The sequence below is a fragment of the Morone saxatilis genome, unplaced genomic scaffold (assembly GCF_004916995.1).
Source record: "Morone saxatilis isolate NCDOM2014 unplaced genomic scaffold, NCSU_SB_2.0 Contig6, whole genome shotgun sequence".
In the NCBI taxonomy this organism is placed as follows: Eukaryota; Metazoa; Chordata; class Actinopteri; family Moronidae; genus Morone; species Morone saxatilis.
The window spans coordinates 4,817,535-4,838,044 of NW_023340206.1; the positions used below are offsets into that span (position 1 = coordinate 4,817,535).

The window sequence follows — 20,510 nt, forward strand, 5'->3', positions numbered from 1 at the left end:
AGAAGGGTTTGATTATCAGCACAGAGACTCAATGGAAGCACAATGGAGTTACAAGAGTTCTGTACTTGGACAGAATGCTATTTACGTGATAATATGTTCCTTTAGGCAACATTATTAGGAATCACCCATTAACTTTCCCATTGTATGCAGATGAATACGCAGTTATATCTATCATCAAAAGCCCGATGGAAATTAATGCAATTATCTAAATTACGTGTTTACTAATGTTTAAGGGATATAAAATCTGGATATGCTGCGAATTTTCTGATGTTAGATAATCAGAAAAGAACTAAATTCTTATACTTTAGCACAAAAACACTCAGAGACTCACTGTCTAGAAGATATAGCTACTCTAGATGGCGAATTACCTTGGCTTCTAGTGCCATGTTAGGACATTGGAGTTAATCTTTGATCAGGATTGTGCATTTAAATTCCCACATAAAGCAGATCTTAGAGACTGCTTTTTCATTAGTAATATTACAAAAATTAAAGACAATCCTATCAACAGACAGAATGCAGAAAAACTAATACATCAGCATTTGCTAATTCTAGGCTGGATTAACGCAACTCTGTTATTATCAGGTTGTGCCCTAATAATGCCATTAAAGAATCGTCCAGATTATATGCAAAACGCTGCAGCATGAGTATATCAACAGGAACTAGGAAAAGAGATCTTATCTCTCCTGTTCTAGCTTCTCATGCATTGGCTCCCGTGTTAAATGTTAGAAATAGAATTTAAAAATTTCCTCCTCACCTAGTAAAGGCTCTTCAATGGTCAGGCCCTTCTTAATCTTGAAGAGCTCAATAGTACGCCTATTACTCCTCTAAGACATGCGTTCTCTTAATGATGGGTTACTTGTGTGTCTTATAAGTCTCTAAAAGTAGAAAACAGGAGCAGAACCTTCAAGTTACAAGCTCTCTCTGTGGAACCAACTTCCATTGGTGGTGTGGGAGGCAGACACCCTTGCCACCTATTAAGAGTAGGCTTAAGAAGTTCCTCTTTGATAAAGCTTATAGGTAGGGCTGGATACAGTGGATCCTGAAACCATTACTTTAGTTAGCAAAAAAATCGGCTTATAGGCTAGATATCAGGGGATCCCATGATCGCACTGCTCCTTCTTCTCTCTCATCTGTTTATGCACTCAATTCAATGGTCCCATTTAAATGCATCTGACTGAAATTTCACTTCTCAAGATGTCATTGTGCGTTACGTCTTGCAGGTTCTCATGGATCCTAGGTGGAGCCTCATGCCATGGTCTGCTTGACTGCATTGGCTGAATATCATGATATTGATTGTTGTTATTTTATTAGTTATTAATTAAGTATTATTATTGCTACGATACAGTACTGTTGTTGCTGGTGTTGCTGCTCGCTGTAAGCTCATCGTTGCTAGTTGTCAATCATCGCCGATCATCTTCTTTCATTGTTCATTAGTGTATTGAGTGTGAGTTGTTGTTACTGTATGTTCTGCTCTCTCTCTCTCTCCTCTTCTTTCTTCTCTCTTCTCTCATCTCTCTCACCCAACTGGATCTAGCAAGAATGACCACCCACCTAGAGCCGAAAGGGTCCTGTCCTAGGTTTCTGCCTGTTAAAAGTTTTTCTTGCCCGGTCGCCAAGTGCTTGCTCGATGGTGGTACTGGTTGGTGTCTGTAGAATAGTTAAAAGGAGTTCGGTCTAGACTGGCTGACCTGCTCCATTTGAAAAGTATCCTGAGATAACTTCTGTTATGAATTGGCGCTATACAAATAAAATTGAATTGAATTGAATTGAACCTGCATCTCATAGTCAGAGTGGATGATGAGAATTTGTCACCTAACCCAGACACTGTTTAACCCATGGAAACCACCGGGAGAATCCCAGTGGGATTCCCATGGTCCAATATTACATTCATGGGTATGTTTTCATTAGTGTATAATCACCTGAATCTAGGAATGGTTGTGTTGTTGTTACCTTAGATTGAGCCGGTTTTATTTACAGACTTCATGGAATCCGCCAAGTTTCTACATTAGTCAGAGATTTCCAAACTGGGAGTTGGGACCCCCACTAGGGGTCGCAAAAGCGTTTTGCGGCCACCGTAGTTTCGTACTTGGAAGGGGAGGGTGAAGCAAGGGAGTTGGAATCTGCAAATACACCGCTAGATGCCACACTGGACCTTTAAGTGGCTTAACTGTCAGAACAGGCGGCCTAAAGCATCTGGGGGCTCGTTTTAAGAGCTAATGTGGGGGCCTTCTTCTAACCTTCTCTGCAACAGTGATGGTCAGTATCTTGCTAAATGATACTTGACACGTGGCGGGATGAGCTAGGGATCAAACCACCAACCTTCAGATAAGGGGACAACCTGCTCTACCTCTGAGCCACAGCTGCCCTATGTCATCCATATCAGATTGCAGTGTAAACAGATTGTCAATGACCTTTCACACTGAGGTCATAGTGCGAAAAATCAGACCTGAATCTGACTTGGACCATATATGAAAGTGGCCTGCCTCAGAATTGAAAAGATCAGATTCCATGTGATTTGTGTGGTTCACACTGAAAAAAGCAGATCTGTGAGAAAAACAATCTGATTTTGGCCACTGGTGCTTGTAGTATGAATGTAACCTTTGATACAAAATAGGATATAGGCTCTACAGGAATTATTATTTCTTCCAGTCACACTGTATGTCAACTGCTTTATGCTAATTTAATTGAAAATGTCTGGCAACATGTGGCATTAAAGCACAGTATCACCTGGATATATCTTTATATATGGTTTCACTTTTGTGCTTATACTGCATGTTTCATATTCCTAAATTAATTTGTTAATTTTCAATCACAGCATAACTGGGGCCAGGTATAAGTACTGTATATACTGCACAGAAAATGGGACAAACATCAGGGTAAATAAGGGCTGCTCAGCAAGCCATGATCCAACAACTTTTTTTGCAATATTTTGATATTAGCATGTCGAGGCTAACATTGTATGCACACGTTTCTTTGTGCACTGTATGAGGATTTATAATTGTGCCACAGATATTAACTAGAGGCAGAGGAGGCCATTGATCAGGCTAAATTACAGTGCTGTTTCATTACTGTTAATAGTTAGGAGTAGAAGCAATACTGGGTTAAACAGCGGAACAAATGAAATGAATTATAGCTGCATAATGAAAGTGAATTTCTTCATTATTATCTTTAAGGTCACTAGGGTCTTGCAAAGATTCTCAGGAGGTTCATCCAGTTTCATTTGGAAATCCCCTCAGAGCTTCCTTATAAAATATGACACTGGTATTAACCAGCTGACTATCACTGCTCTTTTACCACTCCTTTAAAATACACTGCAGTATATGAGGTTAATGTGCTGTATGATGTCCTAAAAAAATAGTTTATTTTAAAAGGTTTAACTGAAATATTTTAATTCAGTGGATTCATATACTTTGAATCTGTGATTGGTGTTGATGTATAGCTGCTTTCAATAAGCTCAGAAGAAAGGAAAGAATATTTGAATTTTAAATTTTATTTATGCAATTTTTACACATGCAGCATCGAGATCTATGGATCCAGCGGAGGAAGCTGTATGCATTTTATTACAACTGTCTCTTACTGGGTGACTCACCCAATTACTTATCCTGAAGTTCCACTGACCAAACACAATACAGTGGTTACGTTTTAATATATTGCGATATATTGTGATACTGCATGCAAGGCAATATACTGCGATTTTTTTAAATCTAATTTTGGGGAAACTGTCATAGTATAAAGACCATATGCATAAAATCTGCTTACTTCTTCCTGTCTCAGTTTATGTTGTTACATTGGAGTGGAAGAGTCAAATGAAGGTAGATTACAACACTGCAATCTAATAGTCAGGGGTTTAAACACAAAATTTGCGACTGCAACAAATATTTTAATGTCAACTATTAATTAAAATTTGATAGTGTTGAGAATCGATACGGTATAACAAACATAATGTCACGATACTTAAGTGTATCAATATTTTCTTGCACCCTAGTGTATGTTATATCATTAGGCTTCCTGATTAATACACCAAATGCCAATTTACATTAGCCTCCTTATAAAGAGACATAAGCAAACAAATAAAGAAAAAAGTAGTAAAAAAGTGAATGGCCAATTGCAGACATGCGTAGGCTTAGGATTACATTTTCCAACCTTTTATTATTATTATCCAACCAGAGAAAGTCATCAGAATTTACAGAAACTTCTAGACTGTAAATCATTATAACAAGCAATAAAACATAAATTGGATTTTGTCTTCAGTCCCATTGAAATCACATAACAAAGCTTTTCCTCCATTAAACCAAACCTAGGTCGACATTTTCAGTTCTGATCGAAGAGCTCTACCTGCTGAGTTAAGTAAGGGTAATTCACAGAAAAAGCATTTTTTGAAGCATTTTTGACATCCAACAACAGATGCACTCTATCAAATGTATTAATACACACCGACTCCGAGACACACGCATCAGCCTGGTAACAAACACTTTTTATATATTTTTTTTTTTTTCTGTGGCGTACTTGGGAAGTATAATCTCCACAGACAGCTGCATAATCACCTAAATCTCCCACTGTTTATATTGTGAACTGTGAGACAAGATTATTGCCAAGTAAAAAAGAAATGTTTAGCAAAAGTCAAGCAATCATAAATATGAAATAGAACTTCATTGTAGACAGATTCCCCCTGCCCACTATGGTATAATCAATCAATGAATTGATAAATAAAGACAATGCTGGACAAATAATTTTTGTGGATTCCCAGTTAGTTAAAACACTGATGACCTCCAAGTCAGATGCTCTGAGAAAATGAGGCCAAGCACTTTTGAACCAAAATGAAAATGAATTATGCTTCTTGCAACCAACTGCTGCCTGAAATTTACTATTTGTGTCTCCACTTCCAGCTAAATCAAGCATATTATGCATATATCACATATATCCTGACAAACAGACATGAGACAGATAATCTGTGATTTTTTCACAGATTATCTGTCTCATGTACTTCTGTCAGAACACAGTGAAAATTTCAGGAATAATGACAAAAAAATGTTTTTATAAAATATACCTACTGCACCTTTAAACGAATAGAGGATAAACTATGAATTGTGTTACACATAAATGTTGATATTTATGAACATCACAATGTAGTTTTTTGTATTCATTCCTGAATCTCACATTAGCCCGTGGTTTGGCGTGTTAAGGTAAATGTCATTACGTCTCTTCTGTTATCCAACCAGCCCATGAACCATATTTGGAAGTTCATCTCCCTTCATGTCTGTCCTTTACGCAGCTGAATGTACTTGGCCCTGCCCATTTCTAGTACCGATACAGATACACTTGTACTTGTTCATTCCTAGTTCATATGCCCATATGTCAACAGATTTATAGTGTAACATAATTTAAAAAATATAACATGCTAAAAAATATAGTTGTAGTAATTATTCATCATATTATATGAAATGAAATCACCTTGTCCTATGTAAAAATGAAAAGGAAAACTGACTTCCTGTAGCGGGGCCTACTTAACTGTTGCCCCTGCTGCTCCTGCTGCTGCTGTTATAATACAATCAAACTGTAATCATGCTTAATTATGTATATATTTGGGGTATGTCATGCTTCTGCATGTGTCCCTAGCCACCCGTGCTGTAAAATATAATCATGCCAGGAGGTCCTTCCTCTCTGCGGGCCCATTATGACTGCTGGTTATTGACCCTTCTTGTCACATCATGTACAAGCTTACACTCTGTATTGCCATTCAAGCACATAATTAATCACCGTGGCAGTGTGTTGTGACTTGTAGCAAGGTGCGGGTACTGCAGACTTGATAAATCACCCATAGATCGAAGTACACTCTGCGCCAAAGGGCTTTGAACAAAATACAGCCACCTATGAGACTGAGATCAATGAGGCTCTTGACCCGCTCTTTCACAGCTCCAGGTTCGGCTTATAAAAATGTGGAGGCTCGCAGAGAAAGAGCCAGTTACTCAGAGTAATTATTCTGCACTTGAAGTGAATATTTTCTCTGAAAGATAAGACTGGTTCGTGGTGTTGCCTTTTCATGCACACTCATGAGTCATGGAATGCACTCCTTTAGCTGTGGCGCTTTATTAATGACAAAACTATTGAGCTGGCACAAAACAAATTTGAGCTGTAATCAATCTGCTAGTCAAGATTTGACAGCACACAGGGACAGATTCATAAGGCTGAAAGAAGAGAGAGCAAAGACTTGATATCCTGCTTTAAAGCTGCAGTAGGTAATATTTATAAAAATATTTGTATCCTATTTGCTAAAACTTCACTATATCCTGACAGTTGTGCATGAGACAAATCTGTGAAAAAATCACATGGCTCCTCCTAGTGCTCCTAATGGTAGTTGCGAGAATCCCCCGGGTCTGACGAAAACAACTATACAGAGACAACAAAGATAGTTGATTGTTGTGTCTCATTCCTAGGGTCCCAAAGAGCTGGTAATGAGATTCAATAATCAACTTTCTCATAGCTTCCAACCCAAAGTGTCTTTATATCTTTTTTGGCTCTGATTGGTTGTTTTTATTTCGTTGAGCTCCTGCTCAGGTAATTATATACTAATGAAAACATACCTGTGATGAGGAGGTTTCCCCCAGTTAGAGAAACATCGTACATCATAAAAAATAGGGACCAGAAATGGCAGCAAGGACAGACTGGTACATCTGTACAGCTGTTGTAAGTTGACAACTTTATAGGTGAAGTAGTTGTAGGAGAAACTATGGTGGCGAAATGCCCTATCTAGAGCCTGTTTTTGGTTTGTCCCCTCTGGGCTACTGTAGAAGAGATGGTGGTTCAACATGGCTCCCTCTATATCTAACAATACAGAGGGAGCAATAGTATATAACAATATAACAATGATTCCATGTAACAATGAGAGGGAGCAATAGAGAGGATGTAACAATGTAACAATGTAACAATTTCACCACAAATGTTTAATATTCAAAATACACACCAATACTTTTTTCAACAGAAACCATAACCTTAGCTACTCCCCCTGATTTGGCCCTGCAGGTCATACCGGCATATGAAAAACAGAAAAATTTATTTCACTGGAATCGCTGCTTTGCTTGCGGGGACAGAGTAAAAACTGGATCTTTTCCACAGAGTTCAAATTCGTCGAAGTTTGATATGCAAATTTGTGCTGCTCACCAGCAGCAAATCGCCTCGGTTGTACTGGAATGGAGCGAGAACCTGGATGCAGCAGTGAGAGGAGATTGTAGTGTGATGAAGTGATTACAGTCAGAATTGTAGGTTAGGTGACACAGATTACTACTCACAATCATTAAAAAAAGTGAATCTGTAAAATAGTGGTAACATCTCTTAAGCATCAAATACAAAAGTTATTTTTGTATTTTTCGAAATTGGAGCCACAGGTCCAATTAAAATTGAAATATATTTTGGCTAATGGCTTTTAATTAACAATGTTACCTCTTGTCATTTGCCTAGATTATTGTTAGTGACTGAGCTAACTGGTTACCCGGTATCATGCCAAAACGTGTAATACACACGTTGGTCCACCATGGCACATTCTCAACAAGTCCTCATTTTTAATCAAATTAGCAATAATGCATTTGTAACATCCACTTATACTTTCAAAATAAAGCTTTCTGAGGTTTCAGTTCAGTTACCAAAACGTCTTGGTTAGGTTGAAGAAAAGATCGTAAATTATGTTATGTAATTAAAGTAAGTTACGTACATTGTGTGATTTAATTTGCGTGCGTAACATTAAAAAAGTCGATGTTAATTTTTGATTTGATTTTTTTTTTTCACATTGGACACAAAAAGTGGTCTTCTGGGGGACAGTCCTATGTTTGTTTTGTCCTCCAAACATAGACTTTGTCGTTTTTTATACTCCATTTACCTCCTGCTGGTACTGTACCTTCATACATGGCTCTTGTGGGTCTATTACTTTGGTGTGAAACTAGGCTGACGCCATTGTGCCACCCAAGAGACAGGAATGAATCTGACAGTACCACGCTCTGGTCTGAATGGGGCCTTTAATCCCCACATTTAATCAAACTCAACTGTTAACTGTGATGACTTTTTAAAAAATGTTTCAATTTGGCACCACCAACAAAATCACACTGTGTGCCTTTAAGTTGAGGCATTAAGTGGACAAGGTTTGGGCAAAGCTTTATAGAACTGGAAGCAGTCCAAGAGGTCCTCACTAGTAATAAATGTGTGTTTGTACTGTATGTATGCTTGAGTAAATGTCAGTGCGCACCCAGAAGATAAATACAGCGCACAGAGCTACAAAAGAAATCAATAAAATGGAAAAATCTGGCTTTTTTTTCTCTTCATCTCTCCTCCCTTTCATTCCTTACCTGTGATTACCACTCCGAAGAAATCCCCTTTCTCACTTCCGTCCACATCAAATCACATTCCCATGTCATTAACATAAGACTCCTTGATGTGATGTTCCATGTATAAGGCTAAAAAATGACTGCTTTGGATGATCCGGCTAGGTGGGAGCGTATTTAATATGAGATGATTATATAAAATTGCCCACTTGTTGTTTGTCCTCTCTTTACTCTTTTGAATTTAAAGAAAAGCCACCTGAGAGATGAGCAGTACCCACCATTCCCTTTGATTGTGTGTGCGCGCGCCCGCATGTGTGTCGATGCGAGTGCGTGGGTGACTGCACGCACACGTGTGTCCGCGCGCGTGTGGGCGAGCGTGTGCATCTGTTTGGATTTGTGAGTCTGCGAGTCTGTGTGCGGCTTCTGTTGTTCGGTGGGTGGTGTTAGCGCGCGGGGTAATGTGTGAGCGCGTGAGCATTTGTGGCGTGCGTGCGTGTGGGTGGGTGGGAATGATCTTTGTTGCAGACTGGGTTTCTAACAGAACTGGAAGGAATAAATCAACCAATTTTCAAAGGTGCAAAACAATTGAAGTGTAAAGGCTTTTCCTCAAATTTTCAGCAGGAAGTTTTAAAATAGCACAATGGCCTATCCTTGAAATAACAGACTTCTTTGTGGGGATATTCCACCATTGGACCGTCTTCTTCCATTTGGCGCACTAATTAAGACTCTTCTCAAAGTATAACAACGTTGCTGTCGTTGCTGTATTTCCTCTATAGCACTTAGATAAAGTGAAAGCAGCTCCAGAGGCCAGTAAACTTACTTTTTAAAGGTATGCCCTTGAGCTCTGAGATGTCTTGTTTCTTGTATGAAATGAAATTTACAAACACACAATGCAATTTAGAGAAACGTAAGCCCTATTTAGACAGGATTAGTTTTTCAAGGGAAGGTGCTGTAATGTAATTTGAATGCATTATCGCTGTCAATCTAGACCATTCATTTAAGATAAAGGGTGTCCCTTGTTTGAAACATGAGATGTAAAAACAAAAAAATGATCTGCCAAAAAAATAAAACGCTGTGTTACACTGTGGAGATGATTGGTTCGCCATTAGCTGATGAGTTTGCCGCGAAATGGAGATAATTTGCTCTGGACCTTTTTCGCTAACCTCTACTTAAAGGATTTCACACATGGCAGATTCATACCGAATTTAATTGCACATGTTCTCACTAAAAATTAAAGTTACAGCACCTCCTTTAATAACAGTAATAGCGTTGGCCTTAAGGGCTTCGGAGCATGACTCCAATGTAAAGGTCAATAGAGTATTAATTGGAGAGACTTATGGAGATCAGGCCCATTCGTTACCTTTTAGAACTTTTCCTTGCAGTCATTAATCTCCCCCTTGTCCTATCAGTCCCTGCACATTCCCTCCCCGTCCTGCAGGAGTCCTCGGCGTTTTTTACGCCTTCCTGCATCACCTGACTTCCACTCCCACCTACACACCTGCTCCCAATCCCCTGATCAACTCCCCCTATATCTTACACCTGCCCCTTGGACATGGCTTTTTGCCCCTTTTGTGCCATACCCGCAGTCTTATTTCTGTGCCTGCCTTGTTTTTTGACCCCTATATGCCTTTTTGCTGAACTCTGTTCTCTTTTTTTGGCCTTTTGACCTGATTTGCCTCTGAGTTAAGCATTTGAGTCCACAACCTGTTTTTCTGAGTCTTCACAGGAACTGCAACAAAGAGCTGCTGCTACAGAAATTGTATTTCTCCACATAACCAGCATCTCAATAGTGCCAGGCCCTTAGTATGCTGTGTTTAACATAATACAAACACTGACATGTTGACACTGCTTGTACTGCGTAAAAAGGGAAAAAACAATCTAACAATCATTTAATTAGTCTTCAAATGGATATGCAAAAAACAAACCTCATACGACAATCTGAGGTCACTTGTTTCCGATGCAAATCAACTTGTTTTCTTGAATAATCTTGCTTATTAGCTGAGTTCTGTCCTTTATTAAGTCATGAATCATGATCACCACAAGTAAATGTATCTCATTTGAAGAATTCGCTTTAGTCAAGCATAAAAATGCATTAAAATTAGACCAAATTTGTTGAGAGATAATTTTTGCACTTTCATTAAGTCGGGGGACTCAGAAGAGTCAAAATAACAGCAGTAGATGCTAAAATATCCTGACTTTGAGCCCACAGTATGGTACAAGCTCCAAAAATACAGGATCCTACACTCTCCATAACGCATAATGTAATCTATAATTAACTCCCATGTGTAAGGTACCTCATGATGAGTAAACTGAATGTGATGTGTGCCCTTTTTGAAATGTGACATGTCTGCTTACATCTGCGGGGACACCGCATTTAAAATGTTCTAACCAATAAATCTGATTTTATCCCCTGATTGCAAGTCGAGCAACCCAGTCCCAGGCATCCTGATCTTTAGATATGTAGATTTTTCTTTCCATGACAAAACCCGCAACCGTAGTAAAAGTTTTCAGAGTTGCAGTGTGACGGGCTGTAGGCAGCGCACACGCGGAAACAAAAAGGAGGTGAAAACTGTCATCATAAAATAGACAGACTGTAATCTCCCAACAACTAAAAGCTGCCTTAGAAATATGATGCGGTTCTTGAAACTTGTGAATACCAGACATGATTTACAGCGCTGGTGAGCATTTTTTTATATCGATGTGGCAGCTGTTGACAGCTTATGTAAAGAAAAATTTAGTCCTCAGATTTTTTTATGTGGCAGCATTCCTACGCAAAACTGTGTACAGTATTTCCGAATTGGAATCCCTTGTTGAATATTCAGCAGAGGAATATTGAAGAAGTGCAGCTCTTTTGATCATTCAGTGATGAGAGGATGAGTTTTACCTACAATTTGATTATTGTTTGAACTGTCTGGAACTGAATTACTGATTATCTGATGTAACCTGCTGTAAACCGTCTACGTAGCCTCACCCGGATCATTTCTTCTTTTATTTATTTGTCTTTGTCTCTTTGCAGTGCTCTGTATTGATTTTACTGTATTTCAATTGTTTGGCCGTATATCTATCCTCAATAAAACATCATGGGCATTTTGTGTTGCCAGTTAGAGCCAAAAAGCTATCAATCATGTCTTGTATATGAAGGATATGAAGGGAGATTGCACATCCAACATGTATTTCACTGGTAACTGGTATGCTGCATTGGAGGTGGTAAAGATTATCATGAGGGCAATGTACGCCAGAAAAGACTAATGGAATTTATTGGAGCTTGTTTTTTACATAAACTTTGTCACTAAGTGCTATACGTCCCTCAACAGCTAATAAATATCACTAATGAAGTGGGCAATAATCTTTTGAAAAAGCAAAACTTTTGATATCGGACAACTGTGAATACTTGTCATACACAAACCTCCATCTGGGCCAGATAATTTAGTGGTACACCAACAGTAAATGTACGGATCTGTTAAATGAGAGCATTAGAGGGGTTTGGGATTTTGATATATAGTGCGTTCTGGGCCTACTGTAAGTGAATAAGTGGCTCTCTCCGTTCCCTCCAGACCGCCCAATGATGTACCTTCGAGAAAGACACTTAACTGCTAAATGCTCCAGTGGAGTTGCTCGGTGGCCAGAAGTGGAAGACTGTGGCTGTCTGAGCAGCTCCCAGCTGTGAATGTGTCTAACTGTATAAATGTGAAGCAAGGCATTGACAAGGAAAGCGTCCACGCTCAAGAGAATCTTCCCTGGTTGAGTAAAGGCTGGGAAAAGTTAGATCTTAAATGTAGCTAAATCTCCAAAATGTAAGTGAAAATACATGAAAAGATGAAATCAAACCAGAAAATATTGATGAAAATCCCAAGTTAATACTTAATATTTTGTGGTTTGAGAACCCCTCTTGCATAAATTCTTTAATATCTCTAATTAATGTTGTCAACCATTTTAGAGCATTATAATTTGACTGATCAGTGGGCTCCACAGGCTATGAAATATGATGGAAAAATGCTCAAAACGATGGATTAGTCGCATCTGAAATACTTACACTATTGTCCCTGTACAGATATTACAAACACAGCATGGTACAGCACAGTTATCCCTCTCTCTGTGGTGCTTCATTAAGAATAATTGGCCAAATGACAAGTCCCCATGTTGCACAGCCATTTCATCAGCAGTAGTCACTGTAATTGGGAAGAGGCTTGGCAGCGAGAAGAAGGTTACCCTCCCTAATAAGGAAGGAGGCTGACTTCAAGTTCCACTCCTGAATATAAATATATAATCTGAATGCCTTCGAATAAGCTGAAGCACTGAAACGCTTGTTTGAGGGGGAACACAAAAGGCTTTCGGTACCAGCGTTCAGCAGCCAAGATGGAGGCGTGCCACTTCAAGAAATCAATAATGAGCCCAACATGGTGCTAAAACTACATAAACAATGCCTGGATGACACTGCTAATGTGGAGAAATGAAAGAAGAGGAGACTTGTCCTTGAAAATGAAAGAAGAAAAGGGCAAAAAAAAGGGGGGGGGTTTGCGGAATGACTGCACAGGAAATGCAATAATGAGATCAGCTGATCAGCTTTGCTGTTTGCGTGGAAAGCCAAGATATTGCTAAGTTTAAACCAACCCGTCTTAGTCAGTAGAGAAGGCTCATTGTTTTATATTGTCATTCAGATCATCAGACATGACCATGGGTGGATGCAAAAGTATGTGGACAGGCGGTCTAATTATTGGGTTTAGCTGCCTCAGCCATTACTAAACAGCATAAAATCGAGCATGTATGGCCATGCAATCTCCAATAACAACAATTTATAGCGGAATGGTTCAGACTGGAGAGTTCAGTAACTTGGCACTGCCACGAGATTCCATCTTGCCATGATGTCAACATGGTACATGTCTGCCAAGGCAATTGAAGGTGTTGTTTTTGAAAAAAACAAGATCAGCACAATAATTGCTAACCAGGAACATATGTAGCAACAAGTGTAAGATCACTGTGTGCAGTGCCAAATGCCATTGGACTCTGGAGCAGAGGTCAGAGGTCTTCACATTGTGGAGCCTGTCCTGAATGGGCCTGTGGAAAACTTACCTTAACCCAAAAGGAGATCCCAAGGGGACCCAAACAGGCATGAGAATAGGTGGGTAGGCAACCTGCAGCTCCAGAGCCCGATATGGCTCTTTAGGCCCTCTACAGTGGCTCCCTGTGGCTTTGACAAAAAAAATTATATGGAAAATGTTATATTTTAACATTTTATATATAAAAGACCTATATAGAGCAGTGGGAATGTGTTGTCTGGTTATCTAGCAAGCTGATGAATCTATGTTTGGTGGAGTGTGAGAGAATGCTACTTGAATGCAAAGTGCTAACTGGAACAGTGCTAATTGAAAGAACAATAATCATGTCGGGCTGTTTTTTATAGTTTATGCTAATAAATGCTTCAACACCCAATGACATTTGGGCTTCAGACATAATGGCAACAGTTTGGGGAAGGCAATGTGACAACGTGAGGTGCATAAAGAAATAGTTTTCCCAGTTTGATATTGAAGAGTTTCAACCTCAACCCCATCCAAAAACCTTTGGGATGAATTTGAACGCTGACTCCAAGCCAGGCCTTATCACCCCACCTCAGTGCCTGACTTCAGTAATGCCATTGTGGCTGAAGGGGAGCAAATCCCTGGGCCAGGTTCCAAAAACTAAAGTCTGTCATGATATGAGTTGCTATGGATGTGGTGTACCCACACGCTTTTGTCCATATATTGTCGATGGATACACAGTCAGACAGATTGACTCGATGTATCAAACATGATGGCAAGGGATTATAAATGCAATCCATATATGTATAGTATCTGCATCATCTATAAGGCTTTACTGCAGCAGGACTTCTCCAAATATCCATCTGTGCTGGAACCGCACAGATGCAAATAAAAAAAAGCAGCTGTACTTCACTCAGATGTGTCACTCAAAAGATCTGTTATCCATACCTCCTCCAGTTGAACAAAAAACAGTAAGAATCATTTTAAAAACCCAAAGCAAGTGAAGTCGCTCCACATCGGCACAGACTCCATCCCTGGCAGCCGATTCTAGGTCAACGTTAATTCAAACAGTAAGACAAAAAAATATGGCGGCTTGGACCTCAGCCTGCTAACCAAGCCAGACAGAATGACTTGAAACACCCTCCAATAGCTATTTCCAGGCTTCAGAATATCACTACCATACGTATGAGGGAAACGGGTCATCGAGGGAGAGAGAGTAGCCGAGAGAGATGACCCGATGAAGGGAAGTGAATGTAGCACCTAAAAATAACAACAAAAACATGTGAGCTTTACGTGCCGGGAGAAGGTTCATATTTAGATGCAAATGAGCTTTTCCACCTTTTAGCCGCACTAACAACTATGATTAAGCCCAGTACAGTGGGAGTTAGTTCAGCTCTGCTGCATTCATTGGCAACTCGGTATCTAAAGAATTTTCATGTGGGTTGGAAACCTAGAGAATTCATAATGAGAGAAATCGAGATAGTCTCCATGAAAAATGGATGCAAAGAGCTTGAGGGCAGAGTTAAATTACAATGCATTATGAGCTGTAAAAGTTGAAAGGGTATATAAGATGTATATGCTTGTATTGTGTTTTATGTTTGGGATTTGAATCTGTTTGGGTTGAGGAGACGTAATGTGGCTTTCCTGAGTTGTGGCCGGGCTATAAACCTTCCAGTGGCTTCACTGATTATTTCCACGTGGTTCAGGTCTCATTCTGGCTGTGCAATGTGGCATGACTCCCAGAAAGTATGGTGACACTTTGCCAATTTTATTTTACTAGTAATTTTTCTCTTTTGGAGCCATTGCGCTTATGTTGATATATAAAAAAAGTAAGTAAACAAGAAAGCCGAATAAGCACCACTGCAGATATTTATTTTTCTTCTGCATCACACCTGAGCATCTGAGAGAGAGCAATTTCTTTTCCTTTGCTGGCAATAGTTTAAAAAATAATTTCAACTCAGGGTGCCATATAAATATATACTCCGCTGCTCTAAAACATCTTAATATCATCTTCCTTTGAGAGGAAGTGGAGGAGGAGGTGGGAGCGAGGCAGGAGGAGGTTATTTTATTGGATAATTTAAGGTAATGTGAGGTGACAACCTGCCGTGTGCCGCCTGAGCGCTCGGCTTTCTTCGGTGCCTCAGGTTTGGGAGTTGTCTTGAACTGAGTATCTTTTGTGTCCACTGGCTGTAGCGCTTGTCAGATTATTATAGATGCTTCATTAGAATCCATTAGCTAAAGCGCAAACAAAGCTACCCTCTTAGAGGTACACACGTTATCAGGCCCGACAAAACAAAGAACAGACGCAAACCTTGAGGACGGGCTGCCACTAGGGGAAAAGTGCACGCAAGATGACAGGTGGAATTAACAAGAGGGAAGTGAGTTGCGAGGTGGATGAGGTGTTTCCGTGCGTGCGCATGTTACGGGAGGTGGTTTTGTTTTGTGCCTGTCACCAGCGGAGGTGCTGAGATCTGACGTGAACAAGAAAACCCCCCTCAGGCACTGGAACTCATTCTGAGCCCACTTTTCCAAGACACATGCTGACAGATTGAATAGAGAAGGGTTTAATCTACTGTATTATTGTAAGGAAGTTGATGTAAAAGCTGCACTAATCAATATTTTTATGTTAACAGTGGATTCATCTCTATAAACTGATATCTGCATATAAATGTAGAAAGCAAAAAAGTTGACTTAATGCAACATCGGGACCTATATCGGCTATCGTCTGATGACAATTTAGCTTTTTATTAGGTAGTTTCTGTTTCTATAGAGATTTGCTCAATTGGGTCTTGTCAATCTTGCATATCAAGGTGCTAATCAGACTGCAGAGGAAGTCTTGGCTCGGATATCTATTTATCCGTTTTCTGGATATATGCTGGCTACACTGGAAGTCCCGAATCATTAGCCACTGGCCCCAGAGGTTAAAGGTTAAAGACGATGGCCAATGGGTTCCGAAACTGACAATTGATAAAATCACTGTGTGACTCTAGTCTAGAAGTGTTTAAGCATCTTTAAGCTAATTGTTCTGGTTAAACGTTCTTCAACCTCAACCCCGTTTCCAGATGTAGCTCTGAAAAACCCACTGTACACTACCTGCCCGGTACCAAAGAACAAACAGTAAGTAACTACCTTGTGAACATAGTTGAGCATTTAGCTGCAAAACAGCCAGAGCCATTTCCCTTCAGAGTTGGTTTAGAGCTAAAGAGAGCTAAAAGGAAAGTGAACAGTAGACTATTTATCAGAAATACCTTGCTAAAGCCGCTCTGTGTTTGCTGTCAATGTTGTGTTTACAGCTTGTTCCACTGCTCCCAAGTGGGCAATGCATCAATTACTGCAGCTTTAATTTCAAATTTTCAAGGGGAGATTCTGTCTAAAACTGAACGTACGCTATTTTCTCAAAGACCAATTAGCAGGATATTAACTTTAAAAACAAGGCTCTCGTGAATCCCTTCACTGACATATATTAAAACCAGCCTTGAGATAAAATGTGTGTGAAGGAATGGTAACCACATGCAGCATCAACACGAGCCAAACCAGGAAGTTATTATACAGCTAATTATTGGCATGACCCTGAAAAAGATTAAGGGGCGTGAATGAATACGCAGCAGATGTTTTACATGTGCTCACGAAAATACAACAACATGCCTTTGGCGTTAGACATGAAAGAGATGTAACAAACTCCACGTCCAAGAATTATGAGAAAAGAGAGCCACGCTAAACCTGAAAAGCCAGTTCTGAGGAAGCATAGCTCTGCAGAATGTGCAGGCTTTATCAGTGTTTTCAGTTCATCATCTCAAGTACATTAGGGTTGGCAAGGTGTCAGGGCAAGCCGCGGTGTGTCTTGAGACTCAAATGTCAAAATAAAGAAACATGTCAGTCAAAAACATTATGTAACAAAGTGATCGTGACAGCTGATACATGTTAGACTTAAAGTGTTACCCTTTCTTGACTGAGAAGGACTGGTTTCAGTGGTACTGTGTCCTTTATCCTTCCTATGCCTGTCAAAAAACATCATGAAAACCCACAAAAAAATTCTGTGATTTTGTGGTACGTGGCAAGAATTAATTTAACTGTTCAGTTTTGGCTGCAGATCCAGGTCTGAATTGCGGGGGCAGCAGACTGAGCAGGAGCCGCTCCAACCACATCCTCCAGCTCCTCCAGGGGCATCCTGAGGTGTTTCCAGGCCAGCTGGGATAAGTAATCTCTCCAGCAGGTTCTGGGTCTGCCACGCGGCGTCCTCCCGAGTCAGACATGCCCGAAACACCTCCACAGGGAGGAGTCCTGATCAGATGCTGGAATCACCTCAACTATTTTCTCAATGTTAAATTGAAGCTCCTCTGCTCTGAGCATAAGATAATGGCATACAGTAACTTTCCAGCTAAATCAAATTGCGAAAATGAATGCTGATGCACCTGAAATGTCAATTAGTAGTACCCCAATTCTGGGGAGGAGTAGCTGTACAAATTATATTGGACCCTTTAATAACTTCAAATGTTCACTTTTCTGTCCCAGGAGTTGAGTATGTGAATAAAGTGGTATAAAAACACATAATTGTCCTTTTTGGTAAATGTAAACATATTCAAGAAAAACATCCCTTTGATTCATTTGTATGCAAAATGTTGCAGTTGCTGTCTACTACATGTACTTGTTGCTAGTTGAAAGACAAATTATGCCTTATACAAAATAAAAGTATAAAAGATAAAAGGATCAGTCTAATGGATTTTTTTTTTATATAATAGCAAGCAAATCCCTAAATGAAAAGTCACAAACAACAATGTTTTATATCTCTTATATCTCTGCTTCCAAGCAGAGATGTAAATCTTTTTTTTTTTTAAATAAAAAATCCCACAGTTATATAGTTTAAATAAATAAAAAAAAGGCTAACTAGCTCCCTAAAACAGCTGGGCACTGTAGTTTTTGGCAAATGTTACTCAGACAGAAGTGAAAGCTGCATATGTGGGGACTATTTTCAGCTGTGCATTAATACATGCTAGTGTAGGACACCAGGACAGTGTATGTGGGTGCGACTCAAATCGAACAGTGCCCATGTTCAATGTCATTAAGGGACATGTCACCAAGTGCAACAGGGGGGCTGACTGATGCATCTTTTAATAGTTTTTGTGCAACAATGGAGCTCTATGGGCACCCAGGCAATACTTGTTAGTAGATCCAATGCATTGTTGGTTTTGGTCTTTTCATAAGACTTGTTGACAATTATAAAAATACAGACTAGCATTATAACAGAATAACAATCTGGAATATCACCAGCTTTACCCTTTGAGTCAGCATACAAGAAAACATATGTGACTGTACTTTTTAATGAAGTGTTGGCAGCCACCTGACAATAAGATAAACAGCTTGTGATGTGCAGTTTATACAGCAGTTCCTTAACAGCAGGTCAGCTGTGTGTTAAGCAGGAAACTTTTATCCAACCAGGTTCAGTGTCAGTTTACACAGAATATTAATGTAACTGTGCCATTACCACCAACCATTTACTCTGCCTCAATTCCCTCCACCCTTAATTCCTATTAGAACTTTTTTGTGTTTTGAATTTTAAAGGAAATCCACCTCCTAAATTAGATGAGATGAAACTTTAATTATCCCTGTGGGGGAACTGGGTTATTGCTGCAGCGGGGAATAGGCACAGATAAGAATAGATCAAATATGATGTATTCAAGTTAATGCCACAAATGTACCCAGCAAAGGAACATATTGATTGTTACGTGTAGTTAGAAACTTAAGGGATGTAAATAAAGAAGCAGGGTTTTTTGTGCACTGTTAGATTTCTACATCCTTATATTTATACCTCATAAAGTCATAGATTTTCTAATTTTCTAAATTAGGCTCCTGGGTGGAGAAAGTATATTACCATAAATGCACAAAACTGACTGATGAATGTACCCATAATCAACATATGCTAATAGCAAGGGAGCCCAACAAAGCCCCTGTGATGTCCGAAACTGCACCTGCACGCATGTTGAAAGTGATATGTCCATTTAATTTATCAAGGTGAACAAGTTTCTCTCCAGTGACAAGCGATCCAGCCTTAAAGCCCTGCTTGGTGACTGTAGAGAGTCCCAGATAATTCCGTGAATAATTTATGAAACAATGTCAGTGCTTCTTCATAATGACTTCAAATGGACATCAGCCAAGCGTTAAATGACAGGGATTAATCTACTTTAGAAATAATAGTCCTAATGGAATATTGAATCCTCCGGGACACAGCCCAACTTGAGAGCCAACTGTGACACATTGCCTCTACCCTCAGTGTGCAGTGACCCCAAAAACACACTATTAAAAGTTCAGAGTGTTCAGAAGTTCACTGCTTTTATTCGGTCTGTGCTGCGGCAGTATTTTTCAAAAGGGACCTGGCTGCGTGACCCCAGAATTGCCTTGGGATTTCTTCCAAAAGTGAAGACAGGTAAAGCCAAGGTAAGCAGGTCAATTAACCCCTTTAAAATGCATAACCACATAAAGTAAAGTTGCTATAGATGCAGCAGAAGTTGGCTTAATGACACTGGTGCAGTGGCACATTAGATAATCGATTAAAGTCCTGCAGAAAACATGTTACCCACTGAGTTAATCATGCCAAGCATCACTCTCAATATGAGATGGACTGTACATTTTAGCAAAGATGTTAAAGGGGAATCAGTCTCCTCATCCAACTCTTAAACCAATGCTATAAATTAAAAATAACTTCATGAGTAGCTATATTGTTTGACTGGTTGTACCACACCTCCCTAAACAAATCTAAACGCCACTTCTCAAACACATCTCTGTAAGCAGTCACAGATGGTTGCCTGGCAACCTCACCATGACGACAAGCCTCCAGGAAGTCACTGTGCCCGACCAAGAAACCCACTACCGGCACGTAACTCCTCCAGATTGTGAAATCAGCTGTCGCCCAAAGTTGAGCTGAGGATGCTACATACGACTATGCTGCAACTCATTTTTAGCCATGTGACCCGGGACAGTCTAAAGGTCACATGCATGTATTCCTCATACGGGTGGAAACTGGCCCCATTTTAAAAACTGATTTACAAAAAGACACAGCAATTTATGGACCTGGTACTTTGCCTTCGTCCTAAAATATTGTGCTTGGAGCCATTACTACAAATGTATAGTGAATGTTAACCCTTTAGATGCTGGGTTTTATTTTTAGAAATACTAGATTTTGACATCTAAA

General features: G+C 39.7%; 1 protein-coding gene across 1 annotated transcript in view; it reads left to right on the forward strand.

The window, feature by feature from the left end:
• Positions 1–20,510, forward strand: part of LOC118340186 — a 73,319-nt gene that overhangs the window by 50,887 nt on the left and 1,922 nt on the right. The gene's annotated exons all lie outside the window — the stretch shown is intronic.